The following is a 13,682-nucleotide window of genomic DNA, read 5'->3' on the forward strand; positions in this document are numbered from 1 at the left end:
ACGCCACACCCTCCTACGTCTGTCCGAAAAATCAACAGTGAACCTTGACTCATCTGAAAACATCACATTGCTCCAGCGTCGATTATCCCAGTGTTGACGATCCCTACACCAACGACGTCTTGCCTGAATGTGATGATCTCTCAAACAAGGGATCACGCGAGGACGTCGGGCGCGAAGGTGACCCCTATGCAGTCGATTCCGAATCGTCTGGCCACTCACTCTCACACCAGTGTCTGTTTGAAGACGAGCGCTGATCTGATTTGCTGTGATGACTCGATTTCTCAAGGCCAAGGTACGGATAAATCGATCCTGGGCTTGAGTTGTCGCCCTTGGTCGACCTGAGCGTGGTCTGTCCTGTACAGATTGTGTATCACGGTATCTGGACCATAGCTTGCTTATGACAGACTGAGAAACATTCATCGTCCGCGCCACAACCGCCTGTGTTGTGCCGATCTGTAGCATGCCAAGGGCACGTAACCTTTCATTTGGGGTAAGCCGACGCATATCAAAATTTGTTTTCTGGTCACTAAAACAATTAAACTGATGTTTCCACCCTGGAATTCAATGCCACAATGACTGTAACATTCAAAGTCAGAGTCGTGCAAATCTTGGGTTGGACCCCCATGATGATCCCAAGCATCACCTGCATTCCATGCGGTAGCTATTGGTGCGTTTGGGCGTCACATGTAACTGGAAATGTTTCTTCTGTTAGGTTCTATAGTGACTTTTTTCGTAGTCATTTGCATATTTTAGTATTATGCCCCCAAAATCAAATATCCCCTACTTTTTTTGAATAGTATATATGGGCAAAATATAGGCATAAAATGCCTTCATGTAGCTTTACATCTTCTAGACACGGACCTTTAAACCTTTGCAATATGGGGTTTCTGTTTGTTTTCATTGACAATAATATGAAGTCAACATTTCAATGATTAACTCGACTGTTGACCCTATACAAATACATATGATGAAATGTTAAACTCCATTCGATTCGCTGACTAGTAATGATTATGTCCACGGGTTCTGTTTAGTTTCTATCGTCTTATAACAGTATGGGATCGATGGGCCTCACTGTTCTAGAAAATACACATGTATTTCAGTACGGAATAAGCAGAATATTATGCTTTCCAATCCTCCCAGAAAAATGAGAGGTTTATCTTGTACCAGCAGCTTGCAAGGGGTGTTTGATCTTTGAACAGTCGATATCAGAAGATTACAACTATCTCCGTTTTGAAGACTCCGATTTTCCTATCGTTAATTTCCGAATAACATTTCAAATACGCTTATCATACTCGTTATCTCATTGAGCTAAGGCTATCAACATATATCCTACCAAGACATCCAACTTTATACAAAAAATTCAAAGTTTGGGCGACACAGTGGCAATGGCAACAATTTGGTATTGTTTAATCTTTCTGGAACACGCGATGTCACTTTTAGTTTGTGGGGTTACATAACTAGCAAACTGTGGAACCGCATGATTTTTTCGCAAGTGGTTTATATAGTAGTTATTAGCACACTTTCCGAGGTGTATCGGTGAATATCAGGACAGTTTTGGTCGAGGGGCCCAGCCGAGGCGGCTCCCGACCAAAACTGTCCTGATATTCACCGATACACCGAGGAAAGGTGCTAATAAGTTACTTACATCACATTTCTATCGAGTATTGTGAAGCAAAATGTGAAAAATAGTATTTATTATCGAGTCGTTTCAACCGAAAAGTGACAAATACTTTCTGTTCTTTCATTATTTATCCCCTTCTGAGCCTCACGTTACATTTCATGGTAGAATGATTTCGCAGTGGAGAGACGACCTGAGTAGTATTTACACGTGCGTCTTGCTATGATACTCTGAGCGTAAAACAATCACGTGTTTGTTTAGACCACATCGTCAAAACAATGTCTATGGCGTAGAGGACTGCGATATTATTAAATGTAGTGTAAAGGAAATGCGAAACGTGGGTCATTCCTGGTGAAAGTATGCATCGGCGGATGGTTCTACCGTTGAAATTTATTTGTAATAAAGTTTATGACTTTCTCGGCGGTTTTTTTTCATCCTGCTTATTTTCAACGCCTGTGAAGTGTCCAGCAAGAGAACTGCGCCTTCTATCATCACAATTAATTAAAATAATTATTCAATATTCTAATTTATATATTTTGCATATTAATATTGTTACGTCTCAACGTGTGGTAAGTTAAACGAACAGACAAGAACAGAAAAATCGATTTTTCGGTCTCAAAATATTACCCAACAAGGTTCCAAATATATACAAACTCTTCTAATATATACAAAATAAGAGTAATAATAACATAATATGTATAAACCCTAAAATAATGGGTATAATGAAAACGACATGAAACACGTCTTTACAGAACAAAGGAATTATCACTACTCCCGCGAAGTTGATACATTCCGTATCAATTCCAGGAAAAGTATGGTAAAAGAAAGGGAGGTAATTATATAGGTCAAAACAACAATTTACGTCTAAACTCACAAAATACTTAAAAATAAATCCTATAAAAAATGGAATAGTAAATTGTATATTAAAATAATACCTTTTAATAATATTATTTAATAAAATATTGTAAATAGCACATAAGTAGGTCAACCAATAGATATGGTACATAACACACACCCCCTCTTAAAGAAAACATTTGATACAAATGTTTAATACAACCAAATTTGAAAAAATAAATATTTACACAAATCAAAGAATTAAAACTATGCACAAACGTTGTTTTTTTTGTTTTTTTTTATTTTTTTTATGACAGTTATTTACACAGAAATACAATATATAAACTTTGTACACTTTTTAAACAATTCTTGATAAAGCATCTGGTATAATATTGAATTTACCAGGAATATGTTCAATTATCAAGTTATATTCCTGAAGCATCAAACTCAATCTTAAAAGTCTCTGATTTTTACTTTCCATTTTATTAATAAATGTTAACGGGTTATGATCTGTATAAATCAATACAGGATAATTAGCAACGTTAACATAAATATCAAAATGCTGTAGAGACAAAATTAAAGCTAAACCCTCCTTTTCCACAGTTGAATAATTTCTTTGATGTTTATCAAACTTTTTGGAAAAATAAGCAACAGGGTGATCAATGTCGTTTTGATCTTCTTGAAGAAGAACTGATCCCATAGCTAGATCACTAGCATCAACTGCCAGCTTAAATTGTTTTCCAAAATCTGGAGCAATCAAAATTGGTTCAATGGTTAAAAGGGCTTTTAATTGTTCAAATGCTATCTGACAAGCACTATTCCAGAAGAATTTAATATCCTTGCGAAGCAGCCTGGTTAAAGGTTCTGCTATGTGAGCGAAATTTTGGCAAAATTTTCGGTAATATCCTACCATACCCAAAAATCTCATAAGCTCTTTTCTTGAAGTAGGGACAGGAAAATTATCAATAGCTTCGACCTTAGACATAATAGGTTTTATTTCACCACCCCCTATAACGTGGCCTAAAAACTTAACTCTAGCATGTCCAAATTCGCATTTAACTAAGTTAACCGTTAAATTTATCTCCGCCAATCGACTGAAGAATTGTTCGATGTATACCAAATGTTCTTCCCAAGTATCACTATATACAACAATGTCATCGATATATCCTTCGCAATGTTCAAGGTCGCCTAGTATTTCATTTATCAACCGGTAAAATGTTGCCGCAGAGTTCTTCATGCCCATAGGCATTACTTTGTACTGGTACAACCCTTTAGGGGTGACAAAAGCTGACACTCGTTTTGCTCTTTCTGTTAAAGGTATTTGTCAATAACCCTTTAATAAGTCAAATTTACTTATATATTTTGCATTGCCTATTTTATCGATGCAATCAATGATTCGTGGAATAGGAAAGGAATCGGTCACAGTCATTGAGTTTACTTTACGAAAATCAGTAACAAATCGAAATGAACCATCATGTTTCGGTATTAACAAGCAAGGCGAGCTCCAATCACTATTGCTTGGTTCTATAAGATCATTTACAATCATATAATCAATTTCCTGTTTTAAATATCCTGCTTTGATGGGATTCAACCGATACGGATGTTGTTTAATTGGTCTTGCATCTCCAACATCCACATCATGATATATATAAGTAGTCTTATTTGGAGAATCAGGAAATAAATTTGTATACTTAATAATCAATTCACTCAGTTGAACCTGTTGATCAACAAACAAATGAGCTACTTTACTGTGAAGATTTGTAAGAACGTCAGAGTTGAGCAATTTGACGTTTCCACCCAGATCAAATGTATCTACCTCATCGTTTGACTCGACGTTGACTCAACTAGCCACAGTTGTAATATGCGTGTCGTCTCTGTCAACATAAGGTTTTATCATATTGATATGGCATAATTGTTTATTTTTACGTCGTTCGGGCGTATTGACTGTATAGTCTACATCACTTAATTTCTGATCAATAGTATATGGTCCGTAATATCTTGCCTGTAAAGGTTTATTAGGAATTGGTAAAAGAATCAGAACTCGATCACCTGGATTAAATGATCGTTCTCTAGACTTTCTATCATACCAAACTTTCATTTTAGACTGACTTCGTTTTAAATTATTTCTTGCTATCTCGCAAGCTTTATTCAGTTTGGTTTTATATTCAGTTACATAATTCAACAAACTATACTGTTGATCATCAACGAACCATTGCTCTTTAAACATTTTCAGTGGTCCACGAACAGTATGACCAAAAATTAGTTCATACGGACTAAATCCCAGAGATTCCTGAACAGATTCTCTAGTAGCGAAAAGAAGTAAACAAATACCCTCGTCCCAATCCTTTTCAAACTCAAAACAATAAGACCTTATCATGTTCTTCAATGTCTGGTGAAATCTCTCAAGGGCACCTTGCGACTCAGGATGGTAGGCACTTGATTTATATTGTTTAATGCCTAATTGGTGCATCACTTGTTGAAATAAACCCGACATAAAGTTACTTCCTTGGTCAGATTAAATTGACTTTGGAAGACCTACGAAAGTGAAGAACTTGATAAGAGCTTTGCATATACTCGGAGTCTTAATGTTCCTTAATGGTACTGCTTCTGGAAACCTTGTTGAAGCGCACATCATTGTAAGTAAATATTCATTTCCAGCCTTGATTTTTGGCAATGGTCCTACACAGTCAATGATTACACGACTGAAAGGCTCATCAAATGCTGGAATGGGTTTCAAAGGATATACTGGGATCTTCATATTTGGCTTACCTACAACTTGGCAGGTGTGACACGATCTGCAATAATTTACATCATGCTTTAATTTGGGCCAAAAGAAATGACTGAGAATTTTGTTAAATGTTTTAGTTACTCCTAAATGACCAGACGTCGGAGTATCGTGAGCCAAAGTTAAAATATCATTACGATATTTAGGTGGTACCACAATCTGGAAATATGTTTTCCATATATTATCTGCGCAGACATCTGGCTGTCTCCACTTTCTCATAAGTACCCCATTTTCTAAAAAATAACCTACTGGGATATTGGCTATTTCATCATTAGGAACAGCTTTATTAAAAAGTGCCTTGGTATCAGGATCACTTGCTTGTTCCAGAATTAATAATTCTCTTGACAACTTTTCAACCCCAGTGTTTTGAAAATCGGAATATTCCACATTTAGTGTTTCCACATCAGGAGAATTATGTATAACTTTATCAAAAATTGTATCTGATAACTCATAAACAGTTGTATTTGAATCAGCGGGCTTAGTCATAGCACGAGTGAAGGGAAAATGTCAGTTTCGACATCATCGTCTTCCATCGGTTTATTGGATATGAGTGGATTAACTACCACTTTATCGCCAGCCAAATCATTCCCCAATATAAGGGTTACGCCATCCATGGGCAAAGAGTGCCGGACACCTATAGTGACTGGCCCCGTTATAATCTCCGATTTTATGAAAATTTCATACAAAGGAACCCTAAAAAAGCCCAACTCTACGCACTGTAATAAGACACTTTTCTTAGAAGTCTCCTCAGCCAGTGGCAATATGCCCTGTAGTAAAAGAGACTGAGTAGCTCCTGTATCTCGTAAAATTTTTACAGGTTGCAGGTTGGCGTTATCGCCTATCAGCGACACAAAACCTTCGGAAATAAAAGGTTTATAGGTTCCGAAAACATCGGGTATATCAGATTTGATTGACTTTTCTTGAATAAATCCAATTGATTTAGGAAAAGTTTTGTCTTTCGCCTTTTCCTTCCTTTGAAATATCCAACATTCGGACAAAAGATGACCAGGCTTTTTACAATAGGAACAAACTGGTCCAAATTTCTTAGCAGGTTCAGCACCCGAAACGCCAGCTTTATTGCTGAGTTTATTTCTGTCCGAATGATCATTTGGAAAACTTAATGTTTTATTTTGAATAGGATATGGGTTGCGATTACTTTGTCTGTTGACTGTATTAAATGTAACCTTGTGGGTGAGCGAATAGTCGTCTGCTGCGATTGCAGCAAGTGACAACCTTTCTATTTTCTGTTCATCTAAATGTGTTTTAATATCTGCATTAACACATGTTTTAAATTCTTCAACTAATATTAATTGTTTTAAATTTTCAAAATTATTAGCAACCTTTTTGCTATCACACCAACGTTCAAATAATCTTTCTTTTTCTCGACCAAATTCAACAAATGTTTGAGAATCTGACTTTTTACAACTTCGAAATTTTTGCCTATAAGCCTCAGGAACCAACTCGTAGACATTTAGAATTGATCTTTTAACTTCTTCATATTTCAAACTTTGCTCAATAGATAATGAACTATATCTCTCTCTGGCTTTGCCAACGAGCACGCTTTGTAATAATATGGTCCATGAATCTACTGGCCAATCTAAACTTGTTGCAATTTTTTCAAAGTGTAAGAAATACTTATCCACTTCTCTTTCGTCAAAAGGTGGAACAAATCTAACATATTTAGCCACATCGAATTTATTTGAATCTTGTTTATTTCTTTGTTCTAATTGTCTTAATTCTATTTCTTTTGTCTTCGCCTGAATATCTAATTCTTTAAGCCTTAATTCCATTTCAAATTTTCTTTCCATTTCTCTAATTTTATGTTGGTGTTCTAATTCTTTCAATTCTAAAAGATCTGTACCAGTATCTAAAGTTGACGTATCTTCCACCACCTGAAGATAGCCTTCCTTTATAAGATGCTGTCGAACGGCAGACTTTATCTCAGGTTTTCGCATATCGCCACTTATGTCTAAAATAAAGTGCTGACCTAGTTCTAACAAGTCATCTTTACGTAGGGCGTTCAATTTTCCTACAGTTGGATTTTGAATGAAATCCTCAACATTAAACACCATTTTGAAAAATAAGTGTGATTTAAGTAAAAGTAAATATTAAATTAAGAATTGAACTAGTTAGCTTTGTTATGTTCAATCTCGGACACAAGCCCCAACTCTGTTACGTCTCAACGTGTGGTAAGTTAAACGAACAGACAACAGAAAAATCGATTTTTCGGTCTCAAAATATTACCCAACAAGGTTCCAAATATATACAAACTCTTCTAATATATACAAAATAAGAGTAATAATAACATAATATGTATAAACCCTAAAATAATGGGTGTAATGAAAACGACATGAAACACGTCTTTACAGAACAAAGGAATTATCACTACTCCCGCGAAGTTGATACATTCCGTATCAATTCCAGGAAAAGTATGGTAAAAGAAAGGGAGGTAATTATATAGGTCAAAACAACAATTTACGTCTAAACTCACAAAATACTTAAAAATAAATCCTATAAAAAATGAAATAGTAAATTGTATATTAAAATAATACCTTTTAATAATATTATTTAATATTTAATATTATCTACCAATAGATATGGTACATAACAATATAAATCAAACCAAATTATGAAATAGATGCCAATTGGTATGTATAATAATTGATTTTTGTAATATGTTGTTATGTTAAAATTTAATGTCATTGTATATGTTTTTGAACTGCCATGTAGTTCCCCCCATTTTGTTTTGTTACTATGATTTTGACTAGTTGTTTCATGTACATTGGTTAGAGCCGCGTTATCAATTGCGATCTGGGCCGGACTAAACGTCCGCTACTTATTGCTTGATAGATATCTAAAACGGTATAAAAGTATCCGTGTATCAGAAACGATCAGTACTCTTTCTGTACATTTCTGATACACGGATACTTTTAAGCATGTATTGCAATTAAACAGGACAGTTTTATCAAAGGTTGCCAGTGGCAACGAGTAGAAGTGGGATGTAAGGCCTCAATACAATCAAAGAACCAGAAGGCATCGGCTTCTGAAATCCAAGATCAAGCCTACTTCAGCAAGTCATTGTGGGTTCGGGCCAGGTTATTATTAACACGTTCTAAAACATGTGTAGCACTATAGTCGTTGCGACATTGTTTTTAAACTTATAGACAAGGAATAGAGAAATAAGATGGGTTAAACAACATTTTTTATCTTTACAAATTATTCTCTATTGTCAGTATATCAAGGTATGAGTTTATTTAAAACGCAAATTAACTGTTTATGAAATAGTGTGAGAATAACAGGAAAGGGGGTCTGAGTTCAAGGATAGATTGTGTCGAGAAACATGTGACGGAAAATTACGATTGCATCATTTAGCTTGTTTGACCAATCTCTATACTTATTTACATGATATTTGACCAATTAGATAATTGAACGTCCAAAACCCACAGCTACAAAACTATCATACTGGTGAGAATTCGTTAGACTTGCATTAGATTCCAGAGATCGAGGGTACATCTGAGTTCCTAGACAGCCGAGAGGCTGGATAGGGTGGAGAAGTGGTTTTAGCTATATAGTATTGCAATTTGTGCTATGCTTGTATACCTGTATTCAGTTATATGCTATATAAAATGTAGAAGCGAACTATGCATTATTATTCCTGGTAAGACAAACGTCTTAAGAAACTGGAAGAAGTAAATACACAACGTGAAGCAGAAGTAAAGACAGCTAAAGACAAATTCTAGACGATCACAAGGCTACAGATCTTGCCCCATGAACGACACCCTATCGTCAGGCTAGGGGCAAGGTAAAGTATTAGCATCTTGATGCAAACTAGTCTCGACACCAACAAGGTTAAATATATTATTTTCCAACACAGAATAGTGGCCCTTGGATACAAAAGTTCAAAATAAACTATATTACGCACAATACATCTATTCACTGTCAATACCTCTTTAAATCGCATACCTGCGTGTTATCATATGAACGAAAATTTCAATTTTATCACTTTCTTGCCCAATCGCGGTTACACCTACAGATAAAACGATAAAAGTTGAGGACACCTATTATCTCTCAATTGATACTCTGATCTATGTTTTACGGTAGCCAAGTCTTAGATGTTCGGTTTCCATGTAGTGTGAGATTTCCGCGTCCTTGCTACCACGCAGTTGCAGTTTGCCATTTTTTTTTCAATCTTTAAAATGGCCCTTTCTATTTTTAGACGATCGATGCGAATAATCGTTAAACTGACAATGTTTACCGGAACATTATATCGATATATAAAGGTTTCATTTACACCATCATACACACATTTATGCCGCATTCCGTTTAATAATAAAACACTTCACCGTTTTATAAACGTAAACATTGTCTCGATAACGTACCTTCGTCTCCGAATTTCAAACGTCCTTGCATGACTCTTTTCTTATATCAATAAGCAAAATGTTAATTTTAAATTCAAATTTTTTTAAATTTTTAATTTAAACAACTACGTAATAAGATTAGTTCATAATGAGGTGTAATTTACGGGATTTGATAATATTAAAAAATAAGTCATTCATGAACTTATTGATGCAAGCAGCACTTCCGGTAGAGGGATAAACCGACACAGAAAGGTAAATAAGGATGCAGTAAATAGTTTTTGACTTATACTATCATAATTATCGATAAATCAGGTGGTAAATTGACCTTCATTTGCAAGAACTGTCACATCTTTTAATATCAACATTATTTATATGGGGAGTTCTATAAATTGATGAAAACAGAACTGTCAAAATCAAAGCCATCATAGCTGCCATTGTCATGTGTTGGTAAATGTTAGCAAAAACGCTTTTTTTCCCCCTAAAGTTTGGATAGATCATTATTTATGTTAGAATAATAAGCATTTTGAGGGTTTGATATAGAATCCCAGTTCTTTTCTATAGAGTACCATTTGCAACACATCATATTTTTCAATCAATCATTTAGTTGGACGTTTCCACATTCAATAGTGGACTAATAGTGTAGAATCTAACATAGATTAAACACTGTGAAGAGTGTGAATAAATATTGAATACAATTTATTATAAAATATTTTAATATAGAACTTAGTAAATACATATGTCCAATGTTGAATTGTCATGTATCTTTATGCTTCCAGGTACAGAGTTTCAACGGGTGAATTAACAATGAGTATTCATTACAGAAATAGCTGAAAACAAAAGCAGTTTCAATGAGGTTTTGATGCAGTATTTACTATTTTCCATATAGACCCGAATAATCCAATCCAGATGATGTTTGGAATGGTACTCCATACAACAAATCTAAAATTAGTCCCTTGAAAAATATGGAGGATAATTGACTTGGTGATTTCCCATGTTATGTGGTTTACCCTGTAGCTGTGCAGCGCTGAATGGTATATTTGCTTCCTATTTTCCAAAGTCCTTCTTTTTTTTTTGCATTAATTTTTTATTGTTCAGTATCATCTCAAGCACATTTAGATGCCAAAATATTCAGACACTAAAGCTATTATGGAGGTCTTTTGAGGACCCTTTATTTCAGGTGTTGTCACAACTTTTGTCACTTTACCTTGCCCTAAAGTCAATTGAAATACTTCTGACACAAGTTTATTATCAACCAAAATAGTACATAGAACAGTACAGCACAAAATATCAGTTATGTGAACTGAAAAAAATGGCTAAACTAAAATTAACTGATATTACGAGAACAAAACTGAATGATTATGAGGTATTAACATTAAGTAATTCGACAGTATTGGCTTATAAAGCAGATTTATAAGCCATGTCGCTTTAATACAAAATTACAAATGATTAGTTACACTATCATCAGACTAACGCAAAGAGTGATTTTACCGAAGTTTTACAAATTGTAAAATGTAAAACATTGTGAGAAGTAATAACGTTCTGTCACAAAAATTTAAATCGTTTTATATGATATATATTTAAGAACATTGGCACATCAAATGTAATAAATTCGAATTGGTCTTAATGACAACATTGCTTGATTTATTGAGTGTATATATCCTGTCAAAACACTTCCAATCCAATATATAGTAATTTCATTTTTTAACTCTGTGATTTATCCTAGAGATTTATAAATATATAACGAAAACAGTTATTTATATTTAAGGTTATAAATATATAATCGCCATAGCAACACTAATCTATAGTCTATATATAGGGCATGAGAAGAGGTATCAAGTGTTCTGGTAGGAGTACCTGTATCATTGTATTAGTGTTTCAAACATTTCTGATTTTATAAAGAGTTAGAATAATCATCGTTTTAAAGAATGCAACTATCCTATTTAAGGCTCCAAACGTCCTTACAGACAAATTGTTTAAGCGACATTAAGTAACTGGATGAGAATAACACACGACACAATTATATGGAATACAACGTCGCTGAAATAAATCCTTCAAGTAACTTGTGTTCCATATAATTGTGTCAGGTGTTGTCCTATAAGCACATAGCATTACAAATGTACCTCATCGACTATCATCGACTGTCTCTGAACATAATCTATACTTATTAACGACAAAACACCCATTGTTGAAACATTGCTCAGATTAAATCCATTAATTGTATTGTAGAACAGGTTTTATTAAATGCACCAAATGCCACCAAGAAAATTCAACATAATTTCAGCAACGTAAATCTTTAAAAAGACACCAAGTAAACGAAACTGATTAAAAACAAAAAAGAAACTTCAACAGAGAACACTCCAAACCCTGGGCCGATACATCAATTCTCCAATACTACAAACTCAGCCAAGAATATCAATAATAAAAATACTTTAACATGGAAAATATTCCCCAATTTACAAAGATACAAACTTACGCTCTCGGTATTACGATCATGTTTGTTAACAACTTCTCGAGTACTGAAGAAATGAAGTCTCCTTTAAGAGGTGCAACTGTGGGATCAAAATAAGAACATTATCCTTATTCCATCGATATTAACACTTCGACTAATCAGCACAATGTAACTCGAGATCCTTTGACACAAACAGGAAAAGGTCAAGTTCTTCATCCAGCTTTAAAAACCAATTGAAAATATCCACTTCGACTATTCTTGGCATCTACGAGGTCGGCCGTGTCATCGTCGTGAGTTACTCGCGTTATTTAAGATCGTTTTATAAACAGTTTAGCCAATAAACTCTTTCTTTACAAACATCTTTACACTCCGTAGAACTACACGAGTAGTGCACGCCAGTCAATATCCTGTAAATCATTGATCAATAGGCTAAAACCTGTAAAAGGCCAAACATATGTTGGACTGATAACGGCAATAACTTTGATCGTGCAATCAGATATATAAAACCTTGATGAATATTTATTTTAATCTAATAAGATGATTACAGTAGATCTAATCACGAGATAAAATTATTGAATTCGATCTATACACTGTAGTAGTTGGATAGTATTTACCAACTGTCTTTCAACCCTCTCGTAATCTATGTCCTAACTTCATTATACAATAGTGTCTATGATCCCAAGTAGAACAAGTGAAAGACAAATAGAGAGATGGTGTTTAACGTTCACTCAACACAAACTTAAAAATACTCTTCAAACAAAAGTAGGGGATATTGAAATGCAAATACCTATGCAGGTTGTGATATGATAAATAGTCATGGACACTTGACATTCTTTGAGAGTATGTTCACAGATGAAGAACCACTGAGCTGCACATGCAACACGCAATAGCGCCATACACGTGGGAAGGGTTCATTGTCAAATTTGACACTTCAAGGAAAGGTTGATGAAAAATGCCGCGTGCTGGTTTATCTATCCATGTTAGCATTCCTATCGGTTCGTGCATAAGATTTTCTGTTTAGCGTATCTTTACTTTAGTGTGTTACGTTTATTTTCATTGGGAGGCGTGTTCGCCGACGTCAACGTCAACCGACAACACTGCAAGAATTGGCCGTGGCACTGCATGTGTAGTGGGTCAGACTGCCCCAAATCGTTATTGGAGGGTTGATTAGGAGCATGCCAAGACGATTTGCTGAATGTCTGAGGATTGGTGGAGCAATTACTCATTATTAAGACAAAAATCAAAAACGTCTATTTTCCCTTTTGACAGTGTATCTCTTTGCGAGTAAAATAGGGCCGTCAGATAAGCCGCCCATATGAACTGTTTATGTTCATGTGTAGGTAATTGGCCTGTTATTAACATACACTGGTTACACTAATAAAAACAGCAGTGCATTTCCGCACTTTTGTATTGTTTCTGAATATCCCCTACTTTTTTTTAAGAGTATATAAGACAGACCTTAAGATCTAAAGCACATACGTTCGATCACCTGGCCGGCCTAACCTCGAAATGATCTAGTTTTTTTATAAAGTGGACGTTGCCTCCACCATACTCTGTCTGTCTGTCTGTCTGTCTGTCTGCCCCCCCCCCTCTCTCTCTCCTCTGTGTGTGTGTGTGGTGGGGGAAAAAGGTAATATG

At 35.0% G+C, this 13,682-nt stretch overlaps 1 protein-coding gene across 2 annotated transcripts in view; it reads right to left on the minus strand.

Moving 5' to 3' along the window:
• Window positions 1-13,682, minus strand: part of LOC126807941 (CCN family member 2) — an 82,376-nt gene that overhangs the window by 38,748 nt on the left and 29,946 nt on the right. Inside the window, exon 1 of one of the 2 annotated variants that reach the window (XM_050532859.2) lies at window positions 12,069-12,343. The exons of the other annotated variant lie outside the window; for it this stretch is intronic. The gene's annotated coding sequence lies outside the window, so the exon portion shown is untranslated. Of the gene's footprint in view, window positions 1-12,068; window positions 12,344-13,682 lie in introns of those variants that run through there. 2 annotated transcript variants of the gene reach the window in all.

This window comes from Patella vulgata, chromosome 1 (assembly GCF_932274485.2).
Source record: "Patella vulgata chromosome 1, xgPatVulg1.2, whole genome shotgun sequence".
Classification (NCBI taxonomy): Eukaryota; Metazoa; Mollusca; class Gastropoda; family Patellidae; genus Patella; species Patella vulgata.